The sequence below is a fragment of the Coenobita brevimanus genome, chromosome 63 (genome assembly GCF_032717465.1).
Source record: "Coenobita brevimanus isolate Jiangsu-jjx chromosome 63, ASM3271746v2, whole genome shotgun sequence".
NCBI classification, from domain to species: Eukaryota; Metazoa; Arthropoda; class Malacostraca; order Decapoda; family Coenobitidae; genus Coenobita; species Coenobita brevimanus.
Window position 1 is genome coordinate 9,205,718 of NC_137016.1, and position 13,449 is coordinate 9,219,166.

Genomic DNA, 13,449 nt, shown 5'->3' on the forward strand with positions numbered 1-13,449 from the left:
CGAATACCTCGAGGAAGAAAAACGGAACAAACAAACGAAGAGTGAGACACAACTCATAACTCATCCTACTCACTCGTCTTCACTCAAGTTACTCATCGCTACTCATTTACTCACAACAGCTACCAGTGTGGGAAGTCGACGTCATCATGCGTGCTTGCTGAAAATACGCCACGTCGGTCAACACACCACCTGCACCACCACTCACACCATTCCCACCACGGTAAAAATTAGTGAGTTACATAGTTACTTCATTTATACAATACACAGTGATAGACAATAAGCTTCTGCACAAACATATAAAACGTGCTGTATAGTTACAGCTTAAATACACATACTTACTACAGATATCTGCATAACTCAAACACTAAATAATCACCAACAATAAATATTCTACACTGTATATATTCATTCATTAATTATAACATTTATTTACTACCAACGAGTGTTACCATTTATACCTACATAAAATACGTGTTTCATACATACAGCTATACATTATTACATCTACAAAGTAATAAAGAAAATATACCATCACAGTTACTCAGTGAGCGATTAAAGGAACTGTGTTAAACATTTATTAATTAAAGCTACCTATTGGAAACATATAAATTAAGTTACAAGGTAAACTAGAGAAAAAAAAAAAATGGCCAACACAAATGACGTTAGCAAGAGTGAACATCTTCCACACAGTCGTGAAGACAAAGATTTCCACACAATGCTGACACATATATTGCTCACGATAGGTACAAATGAAGAACAAGTCAGTGCATATAGTTAATACTGTATATAGTGTATATATATATATATATATATATATATATATATATATATATATATATATATATATATATATATATATATATTATAAAATAACAAAATATGGGACTATATAATATCATTTTCAATAATATCTGTGCAATATAAACTAAACTTTAAAAAAGTATCCCAAGGAAATTAGCCAATAATTATGCAACCATGAACAACACAGAAAAGCGTACACAAGCAAAGAAAAACAAACTATAGAAAATCAATACATACAAAAAAAAAAAAAGAAAGAAAAAGAAATAGAGTAAGATCACATAACAAGCAAATGAAAATAAGTGTAAGTGTTACTACATATGCCAAAATACCACATAAACTACAAACAAAAAAGCAAATTGTTGTGTCCACAAGCAAGTGGCATGACACATCATCACATAAACTCCTTCTATAAGTGAAACAAAAAGCAGATTGTTGTCTCCACGAGCCAGTGGCATGTCACATCATCACTATCATCGACTGCAGCATGACCGAATTCATATGTCAGGACTGCAATTATTACAATTATGTAACTACAAACGATTGCATTATGTTACACTTGCTACAATTATGTAACTATAAACGATATGTAACAATTCTGTAACTCCATATTATAATTATTTAACGACAAACGATTGCATTATGTTACACTTATTACAATTATGTAACTACAAACGATATGTAACAATTATGTAACGACAAACGATTGCATTATGTTACACTTGCTACAATTATGTAACTACAAACAATATGTACCATTTATGTCAGTTGCATTAACAAGATGTAACTTTTATGTAACTTTAACTACAATTATGTAACTACAAACGATATGTAACAATTATGTAACGACATTATGTTACACTTTGCCAATTAACAGTTGCATTAACAAGATGTAACTTTTATGTAACTTTAACTACAATTATAAGGTCAAGACACTTTTTTAATGCATTTATTCAAATATGTATACAACTTGTTTAAAATGTAATATTACTGAATAATCACTATTTACTATAAATATTATATGTATATAATATTCATACAATTATGTTACTTTTACAATATTATGTATTTCACTTAATTAGCTTATAAGTTCATTATAATATGTATATAATATGTATTAATATGTTATGACTATTAACTGTCGATGGTACGCCATTTTCGCGTGACCGAGCATATATTAGGAGTCCATATTATAATTACAAATCATAATAGATAGATAGATAAATAGATAGATAGACAGCTCTATGCTAGCCTGGGAATGGGAAATGATCTTGCAAGTTACACTGAGGAAAAGCTGACGACAGACAAGGAAGTAGGAGTCAGGAGATGATGCAGTTAGTTGGTCAGCGATCACCAGGTAAACACACATACACACATACTCACACACAGGCTTCTAGAACTTTCCAATCACAAGGAACACACGTGATACGTCTCCTGTTTCACCAGAATTTAGGAAAGAGAAGTCAGAAGGAAGTTAGCTATAGAACAGACAGGTCGCAGGGAGAAGGGCTTAGCAACTTGAGAGAGAGACAGAGAGAGCGAGAGAGAGAGATAGCTAGCGGGACTCTACTTTATACTTCGCTCAGTGTGAGAGACTTGTTAATATTTCCAAGACAAATAAAAATAGTCCCATACTATTCTTTACCTCTCCTGTCACTACATGACAAATGGGAAAGAAGATTATCTACTCACGAAGCTACTCAAGTATAACAACCGCTCGTCCACAAGTCTAATATATATATATATAACTCCACTACAAGTAACTACAAAGTCTTATATGACACTCCAACATCCACTACCCTACCTTGTACCTCTTTTATTTCCCCATTCATGTACAGACTGAACAACCATGGAGACATGACACATCCCTGTTTCAACCCAACCTTCAAAGAGAAGAATTCGCTCAGTTCACCATCCACACGCACTGCAGCCTTAGCACCATCATACATACTCTTCACAACATTCAACAACTTCCCAGCTACTCCATATATTCTTAATACTTTCCACAATCCTTGTCTATCCACCCTGTCATAAGCTTTCTCCAAATCCATGAAAGCCACATACAACTTCTTTCCCTTCTCTAGAAACTTTTCCACTAAAGATCTAAGAATGAATATCTGATCTACACAACCTCTTCCCTTCCTAAAGCCTCCTTGTTCTTCTCCAACTAATTCCTCTGTTCTTTCTCTAACTCTGTCAATAAGTATCCTACCATACACTTTTCCTATTATACTAAGAAGTCAGATGCCCCAATGATTACCACACACTTCTTTTCCCCATTTTCCTTTGTACAAGGGAATAATTATACCTGACTTGCAATCCTCCGGGACTCTACCTTCCTCCCAGGCCAATCTGCACATTTTCTAAATCCATTCTGCTACTATCTCTCCCCCATACTCCAACATTTCACTACACACCATCAATTCCTGGGGCTTTCCCCAATTTAACTTTCTTCATTGCTTCCACAACTTCTATCCTACTGATTTCTTCCTGTCTTCTCACCTCCCTCCTTCTCCCGGCCATTCCCCAGCCACTTATACTCACATTACTTCCATCCTCTATGTTCAACAACTCCTTAAAGTGGTCTCTCCATCTGCTCACTTTTTCTCCCTTCTCGACTAGTAATCTACCATTTTTATCTTTCACTCCCCTGCTAACTTCACTCCCACCCTGTGTTACTCTTTTCACCTCTTTCCAGAACATTTTCTGACAGTCCCTCCACTTTACACTCAAGTTCCTTCCAAATTCCTCATCTCCTCTCTTCTTACTCTCACTTACTAATCTTTTCACCTCTCTCTTTCCTTATACATATAATTCTCTCTTCTGCCTCTCAACTTCTTCCACGCCCCTATTTCTCATCCATTCATTGTATGCTTTCTTCTTTTGTGCCACAGCCAGTCTCACCTCTTCATTCCACCACGCTCTTCCTTGCACACCCCTCCGTCTTCTCTTCATCCCACACACCACATCACATGCTGCACATATTCCTTCTGTAAATATCCTACATACACCTTCCACGTCCCCCATCTGCTCCAATTCATATTTGCCCAATCGTTCCTCCACTTCTTTCTTATACTCTGCCTTTTTCTCATCCTTTTGTAACCTTTCCACTCTCCTTACAAATACTCCTTCTTCCCATCCTTCCCTTCTTCTATTTCTCCATCCCAATTGGACCTTGATTCTGGCCACCACCAAATACTGGTCAGAAAGTCCACTCCCCCAACCTCTATAAGCTCTTGCATCCATTACACATTTTCGCATCCTTTCATCCACACACACATAATCAATCATTACCTTCCTTTCATTCAGTTCACCACCCATCCTTCTCATCACTCGCCATGTATACCTGTGGATCATTTTGTGCCTGAAGAAGGTATTGGTTATCACCAACCCCCTCCCAGCACAAATGTCCACTAACGCACTGCCATTCTCATCTATCTCAGCAGGCACACCCCACTCACCAACTATTCCATCCACCTTCACATTCCGTACTTTACCATTCATATCACCGATCAAAAACACCTTTCTCATTCCTTCCAAATTTTTCCATGCACACTTCCACGTTTGTCCAGAACTCTTCTCTCACTATGCTTGCACGATCTTGCTTTGGCGCATACACACACACAATCGCCCACATTTGTATTCCAACTTTCAATCTTACCCACACAATCCTTGACCGAACTGATCCATACTCTCTTATGCTCTTCTTCCATCTTTTACTCACAACTATACATACTCCTTCTTTTGCCCTCTCATTCTCACCTACTCCTGCACATATACCCCATCCATACTCCCATTCTCTCACACTCTCACCTCCCCATTTCGTTTCAGTTATTCCGCATACATCAACTTTCGCACCCTCAAGCACCTGGACAATTTCTTTCTCTTTCACCTCATCATTCGCTTCCCTTACATTCCACGTTCCGATTACCATGTCTTTGTCCGGACCTTGGTCGTCATCTTTTGGTCAGTCCTTGTCCGAGGCTTATTGTTTGTCTTTTTAGTTAGTTGTTATATATACGGCGCAAAGCGGAACAAAGTGAAAAGAAAAATGAGAGGACAAAACACGGGAGTGCAAATTGGTCGATAAATTAATAGAGCGTGATAAGAAAATGAGCAGGAGGGTACCTAGAGATTTGTGGGTCGGGGGGCTAGGTTCTTTGCTAGGCCCCCCTCCTGGAGGGGGGGCCCCGCAATGAACCCAGCCCCTCTAATTCTCGAAACTTTTCTAATATCTCAGCTGGGATTGTCGGGATGATAAATATATATATTTTTAAATATTAATAAAAAAGTTTATAAATTTTTAAGGCTTTGGGGGCCCCCCCCTCAATTGGGGGCCCTGGGGGCAGTTTCAAACAGCCTCCCCCCCCCGCCCCCCTCAGGTACGCCACTGAAAGTGAGGAAACGGTTAAAAGGCCTTAAGATTAATGAAAGAACCCGATAAGAACGCTTAGGATAATGATAAAGAAAATTAACTGAGAGAGAGAGAGAGAGAGAGAGATTCTTTGTGGTGAAGGAATTAGAATCACACTCCCTTAACATCTTCACAACGAGAGGTCCTTCCTTCACAGAACAAAATCATGTGACGGTAGCAAGAAAGAATCATTAACAAGCATTATCATACTGTACGGAGAAATTCCTGATATTTTAAGAACACTTCCAGTTGGTGCCCTGCGGCTCTTCTGATATTTTAAGAACACTTCCAGCTGGTGCCCTGCGGCTCTTCTGATATTTTAATAATACGTCCAGCTGCTGCCCAGCAGTTTTCCTCAGCAAGGGATAATCATCTGGCGATAGGCGGAAGAAAATCAAAAGTAGGTAATCCACAGCCACAAATTTAACCCTTTCAATACGATGACAATATTGGTTTTATTCATACTGCCATCAGGCTATTCTGCTAAGCGTAAAAGAGGTTTCAGAACTGGAAAAGTCAGATATAACCTTGCATAAACCCTGCAGAATCAGAAATCGGTCTAAAACTGAAAAATATCGTGTAGTAAAGCATGAACAAAGTGTAAAAATGTGTTATCCTGTTCAAGCGATTCGCATTAAGCTCATGTATATATTTACATGACCGTAATAGATACCAAAGACAGCATAAATGAAGGATCTTTGTTAATTTCTATGATTAACGTCTCCAAAGTACTTTATTATTCAGGCATCGTTTTGTTTTCGTTGTATTCAAACAGATAATCACTGAAGTCTGGCCAAGAAGTATTAAGCAGCTGCAGAAGTTAAGAAAAGAGTGTGAACAAAGGTCTTAAACACAACAAAAGATAAAGAAATATTACAAACACGTTCTCAGGTGTGTGAAGATGGCAATTCGTCTAACTGCAACTGGACTGGCGATGGCAGGGATAAAAGTACAGATGATATCCTCGGGTTGAAGAGGTTAACACTCATCCCATTCGTCTATTCACTTCACCATCACAATTATACTAAGACTAGAGAAGGGTCTTTGAGATGGAGGGGCCTGCTACAGCCTTCCTCAATCCCTTCAACACCAGGGTGCTCTCCTTAGCTGAATAAAATCGTCTGGCTGCAGCAAGGATATCGTACAAACAGATGTCATCTCACTGAAGGGGTTAATGTGGCCAAATCTGCCAACACGGAAATTTGTCTGAGGCAGCGCCAGTGGCTGTGTATATTTACAGTACTGCAGCATTTTACCACCAACCTGCAATTGTCCATGGTCAACAAATGTAAACAAGACACACACACACACACACACACATCTAAACCCAAATAATAATTGTCATCCAGCTCATCATTAACCCTGCCAACCACTCGAATCCCTCATTAAACCAACTCCACCGTCCACTCCGTGAAATTTTTATTTCCCCCCCCCCTCTTTACCCAAATACACGGCACGACAAAATATGAATAAATTAGATACACCAAAAATTGGTGAAATGAAGTGCATAACGTAAAGAATTTGCATTAAGGACGAACAGGCTATATTCAAACCAATAGACTAAAGAAGTGCTCGTAAATACGTAAAATAATATTATCCCAGTATGAGGTAAAATACGAGTATTTTGTCAGTATTAACTCAGTTTCTACACACCGTATCGACAAACACTCATTACATAATAATTATGAGAAAATCATTCATCTTTTTTTTTTTTTTTTTATGTGAGGAAGAAGGAACCAAACGCAACGAGCCCGCAAAACTGTTCCTTCCAAGAGAAAAACAAAATACAAGAAAGAGCCAAATTCAAGATCCGATCATTTCGAGATGCCTGGACACATTGCGTTTGAAAGACTGGAGATCGTAGGAAGCAGGAAATACAGACAGAGGGAGACAGTTCCAGAGTTGACGTGTTGCATAAATGAAGGACTGGGAGTAACGGTTAACTCTTGCATTAGAGAGTTGGACAGAAAAGAGATGAGAGTTTGCTGTAAGACGGGTGCTACGTGCCCGTCATAGAGGTGGAGGAATGCATGCAGACAGTTCAGAGGAGCAGTGACCATTGAAGTAGCGATAGAAAAGAGATAAAGATGCAACAGTGCGGCGAAGAGACAGAGGTTGAAGGGAGTCAGTAAGAGGAGGAGAGTTAATGAGAAAAAAAAGCCTTTGACTCCACCCTATTGAGAAGAGCTGTACCGGTTATGTGGAGAGCCTCCCCACACATGAGAGTTGTACTCCATGCAGGGGCGGATAAAACCCCTGTATAGAGTCAACAATTGTGAAGGGGTAATGAAGGAATGGAGTCGCATTAGCACACCCAATCTCTTGGAAGCAGATTTTACAAGAGGTTTAATATGATCTTTCCAAGATAAGTCCCAAGTAAATGAAACCCCAAGCATGTTCAATAATGATGCAGGGTTAAGCAGAATATTATTAAACATTAGTAGGTATACCTGTTGAAGATATTGTCTGGTTGATAGATGCAAAAACTGAGTCTCTGATGCATTAAGAACAACCAGATTATTTTTACCCGAGTCAGAGATACGAGCCAAGTCAGACATTCCATAGCCTCCTCCCTTGTTTGTTGAAGTAACTGCTGAGATGGACGTTGCGGGAATTGAATGGAAAGGTGAAGGGTGGAGTCATCAGCGTATGAGTGGATAGTGTTAGATGTACAGCTTAGAAGGTCATTGATGAATAAAAAGAAGAGGGTTGGTGATAGGACAGAGCCCTGAGGAACACCACTGTTGATAGATCAAGGAGAAGAACGATGGCCGTCTACAACAGCGGCTATAGAACGACCAGAGGGCAGTTTGGAAATTAACCTGTCACGTCCCGAGGTTTTCTGCACCTCCGACATCCCCCAGTCCCGAGGTATTTTCGAAAAAAAATTTTTTGGCTAAAACCTTCGCTTTTGGTGAGAAACATCGAAAATTCATAGAGAAATCGCTCACCTGAGGTTTAAAATACTCAATCCAGGTAGGAGTTCCTCCTTACCCAACTGGGTTTTCTAACATGATGGCACCAAAGAAAACGAGTTCTATGGGAGGGTAACTATTTTATCCACTCATAAACGGTATTTATTTATTTACTTGGTACGAATTTATATGTAGTATGAGAGTATATTGGTTTTCAAGCAGTAATATAGGCATTATAAGCATTGTTTCACTCACTAAGTAATAACCATTCATGACCTTTTTTTTCCCACATTACCTGATCATCATTTCTGACTGTTTCTTCCTGTAATGCTATGTAAACCTTGTCCTCCACATTGTCATCGATTGGGGAATCACTCTGGCCCTGAATGCCTTTATTGGCCAGGTCACTGGTAACAGGTGAATTGCAGAGACAATGGCGTGAGGGGGGAAAGGGGGGAGGTTATGCGGTGTAAGGCATTGTCCCTGCTTGGCATCATGTAGAGGAATAGAGGAAGGTGTCCCGTCTATACATACGAAAAATCACAAGCGAAAATTGAAAATTGTGCAAATTAGGGACCTTGCAATTGCACGACGTACCGGTACGTCGCCGGGACGGGGCGGGTTAAAGATTTATGCCAGACTCGATCGAAAGCCTTTGAGATGTCAAGTGCAATGGCAAAGCTTTCGCCAAAGTCCCGAAATGAGGATGACCAGGAGTCTGAAAGGTAGGTGAGAAGATCGCCAGTGGAGCGTCCCTGAAGGAACCCATACTGACGATCAGAAAGAAGGTTGTGATAGAAAAGATGCTTTAAAATTTTTCTATTTAAAATAGACTCGAAAACTTTTGAGACACAGGATGTTAAAGCAATTGGACGATAGTTAGAGGGTTGGGAATGGTCACCCTTCTTTGGGACTGGCTGAAAGAAAGCAAACTTCCAGCAAGAAGGAAAGGTACAAGTTGATAGGCAAAGACAAAAGAGTTTGCCTGGGCAGGGTGTAAGCACAGAAGCACAGTTCTTGAGAACAACAGGAGGGACTCCATCGGTCCCATATGCATTATTAGTATTGAGGCCAGTGATGGCAGAAAATACATCAGCTGAAGAAATTTTAATGTCAGCCATGAGGAAGTCAGAGGGGGGAAGTGATGGAGGAACAGCATCATCGGGCACTAGGCAGCTCGGCTATTTAATAATCCACCTGCTTATCACGAATTATACGCAGAATTAGCTTGTGTATTAAAATCTACAGAAAATCAGTAATGTATTAAAATGCACATAGATTAATTTCACGAATTAAATTTTGCTGTGCTCTTCACCATACAGTGCCATCACTACGCCAGGCCTTCCATTGCCTTGATTGGATAAAATAGTGTGAAGGTAACAAAATTATAACAAAATTAACCCAGTCACTTAACACCACTACGCTTCACCCTCAGCTGGATTCAGTGGTCCAACTTGAACTAGAATAAAATACTGTAGTTTTTCTAATCACGGGAGGGTTGATTGTGGCAGTACTAGCACTCACAGGCCCTTTGGTTCACTCTCAGCAGAATAAAATCGTGTAACAATAGCTGGAATAAAATGCTACCGTTCTCCCGATCATGAAAGTATTAAAGAATGCAATGTTTTATTATCTTACCACCAGTCAGTTTTACTAGGGAGGACACTACGCAGTAAAGGATGGGGTAATGACTGGGGAAGAAATGAGACTTGGGTGTGTATGTTTCCCTGGGCGAGAGGCGCAACATTACCAAGGCAGTAAACTATACACCTCACACAAGCAGCCAAAGTTTAACCACCAGCCCCACACTGCATCATTATAGATATTTTGAGAATCTCTTGGCTTTGATCTGGCCGCCTATTGCATAAGTTAGGCAAAGTCGGCAAAAACATCCGTGTAGGAACCTGCAAGGTAAAAACGATCTGGGACTAATCCTTTGACGATAAATGGAAAGTGATACGACTGATTCGAAACTGGTATGAGAGGACTCTAACACACACACACACACACACACACACACACACACACACACACAACACAACGCAACACATCTACACAGACTACAGACACACAGCACAGACTATAGACCCCCACACCCTATAACTTTGCCGAGGATAAAATAAGCCATATTTGTGGGTGTGTGAGACTTTCTTGGCCTGAAAGGCTTAGTGCAAAAAGGTGAAGTTAATGAGAAGGAACCTACATTAAGGGGTAAACTTTGAAGGGTAAGCGGGAACCCTTGAGAACATGGAGAAAAACGTATTTTGTATATAAGAAAAGTTTAATTTAAAAAAGTAGTTATAATTGTCTTTCTGGCCTTGGCGATGGTGACGTGTAAATTAGTTTTGCCAACAACAGATGATCTTATTTAGCTTTTAAGAGTCCAATAGTTATAAAAGGTTCTTTTATCTACCTATCTATTGCCAGACGCCCCAATCCCGTTCGGGGTGGCCACAAACAAATCGCCTCCACGTCGCCCTGTCCCCCGCCATTTCACTACCTCGCTCCCAATTCACACCCCCCTCTCGCATATACCTCTCCACTCCATCCCTCGATCTCATTCTCGGCCTCCCCCTCCCTCCTCCCCCCTCCACCTCACTCACATACACTCTCTTCGTCAGTCTTTCACCCTCCATCCTCTCCACATGGCCAAACCACCTCAGTGTATTCCTCCTAACGCTTCCTATCACATCCATATCCATACCACAACGCTCCTTTATATTCTCATTTGTCAGCCTGTCTCTCCATGTGACTCCACAGGCTCCTCTTAAATAACTCATTTCCACTGCTCTCACTCTTGACTTGCGTCCTTCCAGCAACGTCCAAGCTTCACTTCCAAACGTTAGAGTTGGTATCACAATACTGTCATGTAGTAACTTTTTCACTTCCATCCTCGCTTCCCTGCTTCTTATCACTACTTTCAAGGAACCAGCAACCTTTCTTCCCTGCTGTACCCTTTCAAGCACTTCACCCTCCAAACCTTCATCTTTACTCGTCACACTACCCAAGTACTTAAAAGTACTCACATTTTCCAATTCCTCACCATCCAACCTCGCTGTACATTCACTGACTTCACCTCTTTCAAAGACCATCATTTTACTCTTCCGTACATTCACCTTTAGATTCCGTTTCTTACACACTCTCCCAAGCTCATCCACCAAGCCTTGTAGCTCTCCTTCGTCTTCACTCAACAACACACTATCATCTGCAAACAACAGTACAGGAAGTTTCCAAACACTACCCTCTCTCACCAGGGCCACTCCAACATCCACAACCCAACCTTGTACCTCTTTTATTACCCGATCCATGTACAGATTGAATAACCATGGAGACATGACACATCCCTGTTTCAACCCAACCTTCAAAGAGAAAAATTCACTCAGTTCACCATCCACACGCACTGCAGCCTTAGCACCATCATACATACTCTTCACAACATTCAACAACTTCCCATGTATTCCATAATTCTTAATACTTTTCACAATCCTTGTCTATCCACCCTGTCATATGCTTTCTCCAAATCCATGAAAGCCGCATACAACTTCTTTCCCTTCTCTAGAAATTTTTCCACTAAAGATCTAAGAATGAATATCTGATCTACACAACCTCTTCCCTTCCTAAAGCCTCCCTGTTCTTCTCCAACTAATTCCTCTGTTCTTTCTCTAACTCTGTCAATAAGTATCCTACCATACACTTTTCCTATTATACTAAGAAGACAGATGCCCCTGTGACTACCACACACTTCTTTTTCCCCTTTTCTTTTGTACAAAGGAATAATTATACCTGACTTGCAATCCTCCGGGACTCTACCTTCCTCCCAGGCCAATCTGCACATTTTCCACATCCATTCTACTACTATCTCTCCCTCATGCTTCAGCATTTCACCACACACTCCATCAATTCCTGGGGCTTTCCCCAATTTAACTTTTTTCATTGCTTCCACTTCTATCCTACTGATTTCTTCCTGTCTTCTCACCTCCCTCCTTCTCCCAGCCATTCCCCAGCCACTTATACTCGCATTACTTCCATCCTCTATGTTCAACAACTCCTTAAAGTGGTCTCTCCATCTGCTCACTTTGTCTCCCATCTCCACTAGTAATCTACCGTTTTTATCTTTCACTTCCCTGCTAACTTCACTTCCACCCTGTCTTACTCTTTTCACCACTTTCCAGAACATTTTCTTACAGTCCCTCCACTTTACACTCAAGTTCCTTCCAAATTCCTCATCCGCTCTCTTCTTACTCTCTCTTAAAGCTTCATGAAGGCTATATATAACCCCGCCAGTTTGAAATCTCTTAAGCTGAATAAAGTGATGTGGCAATTTCAAGAATAAAATAAACGCCATCGCAACGAAGGGGTTTATAATACTAGCCCTCCCCATCCTCTCCCACCACCTCGATTCCCAGCCCCATCCTTTTCCCTCACTCCAAACATTCCATATACCACCTCCTTCTCTCCTCAGATTTCCACCACCAGCTCTCATATCCTAAACCATCCTCCCCCACCTCCCTCCCGCAACTTCAATCCCCCCCTCGCTTTTCGCTTCACCTTTTCTCAATCATGTCTCTTTTTCCTCCACATCCTTCCTTCCCCTTCCCTCATACTCGACCACCTCATTCGTCAACATCCCCTAGCCTCTTTTTTTCCCTCATATCTCTCTTTTATCTTGTCTCCATCCCTTTCACCTCGATACCTCTCTCCATTCAGACATCCTTTCTCACTGTTGTTCTCCCTCAGACACTTCTCCCTCCATCTCTCTCTTCAGACTACAGTCTCTCGACCTTCCTCCCTCATTCCTCTCTCCGTCTTTTCTCCTCTCTCACTCCTCTCAACTCCCCATCACTTTCCCTCATACCTCTCTCCCTCGCACCTGTTTCCATATCCCTCTATCTCCCTCCCTCATTATCTCCTTCCTTCACTATCTTCTGCCCTCCCCCCCTTTCTCTCTCTCTCTCTCTCTCTCTCTCTCTCTCTCTCTCTCCAACGCACACACACACACACACACACACACACAAAACATTTCTCTCGTTCCATCTTCCTCTCTAACGCTCTTTCTCCTCCCCATCCTTCTCCCTCACACCGCTTTCACTGCAGCACTTCTCTCCCCCGCACCTCACCCTATCTGTTTCCCTCACACCTCTACTCCCTTATACCTCTCTACCCCAGCATTACCACCTCATATCCCTGGCCCTGCATCTTCCTCCCTCACACATCTCTTTTCTCCGGGTCCCTGCCGTATACCTCTCTCCCTCTCAACATCCTCTTTGACACCTCTCATCTTCATGTTATTCCCACCACCTTCCCCCATCACATTTCTGTCCC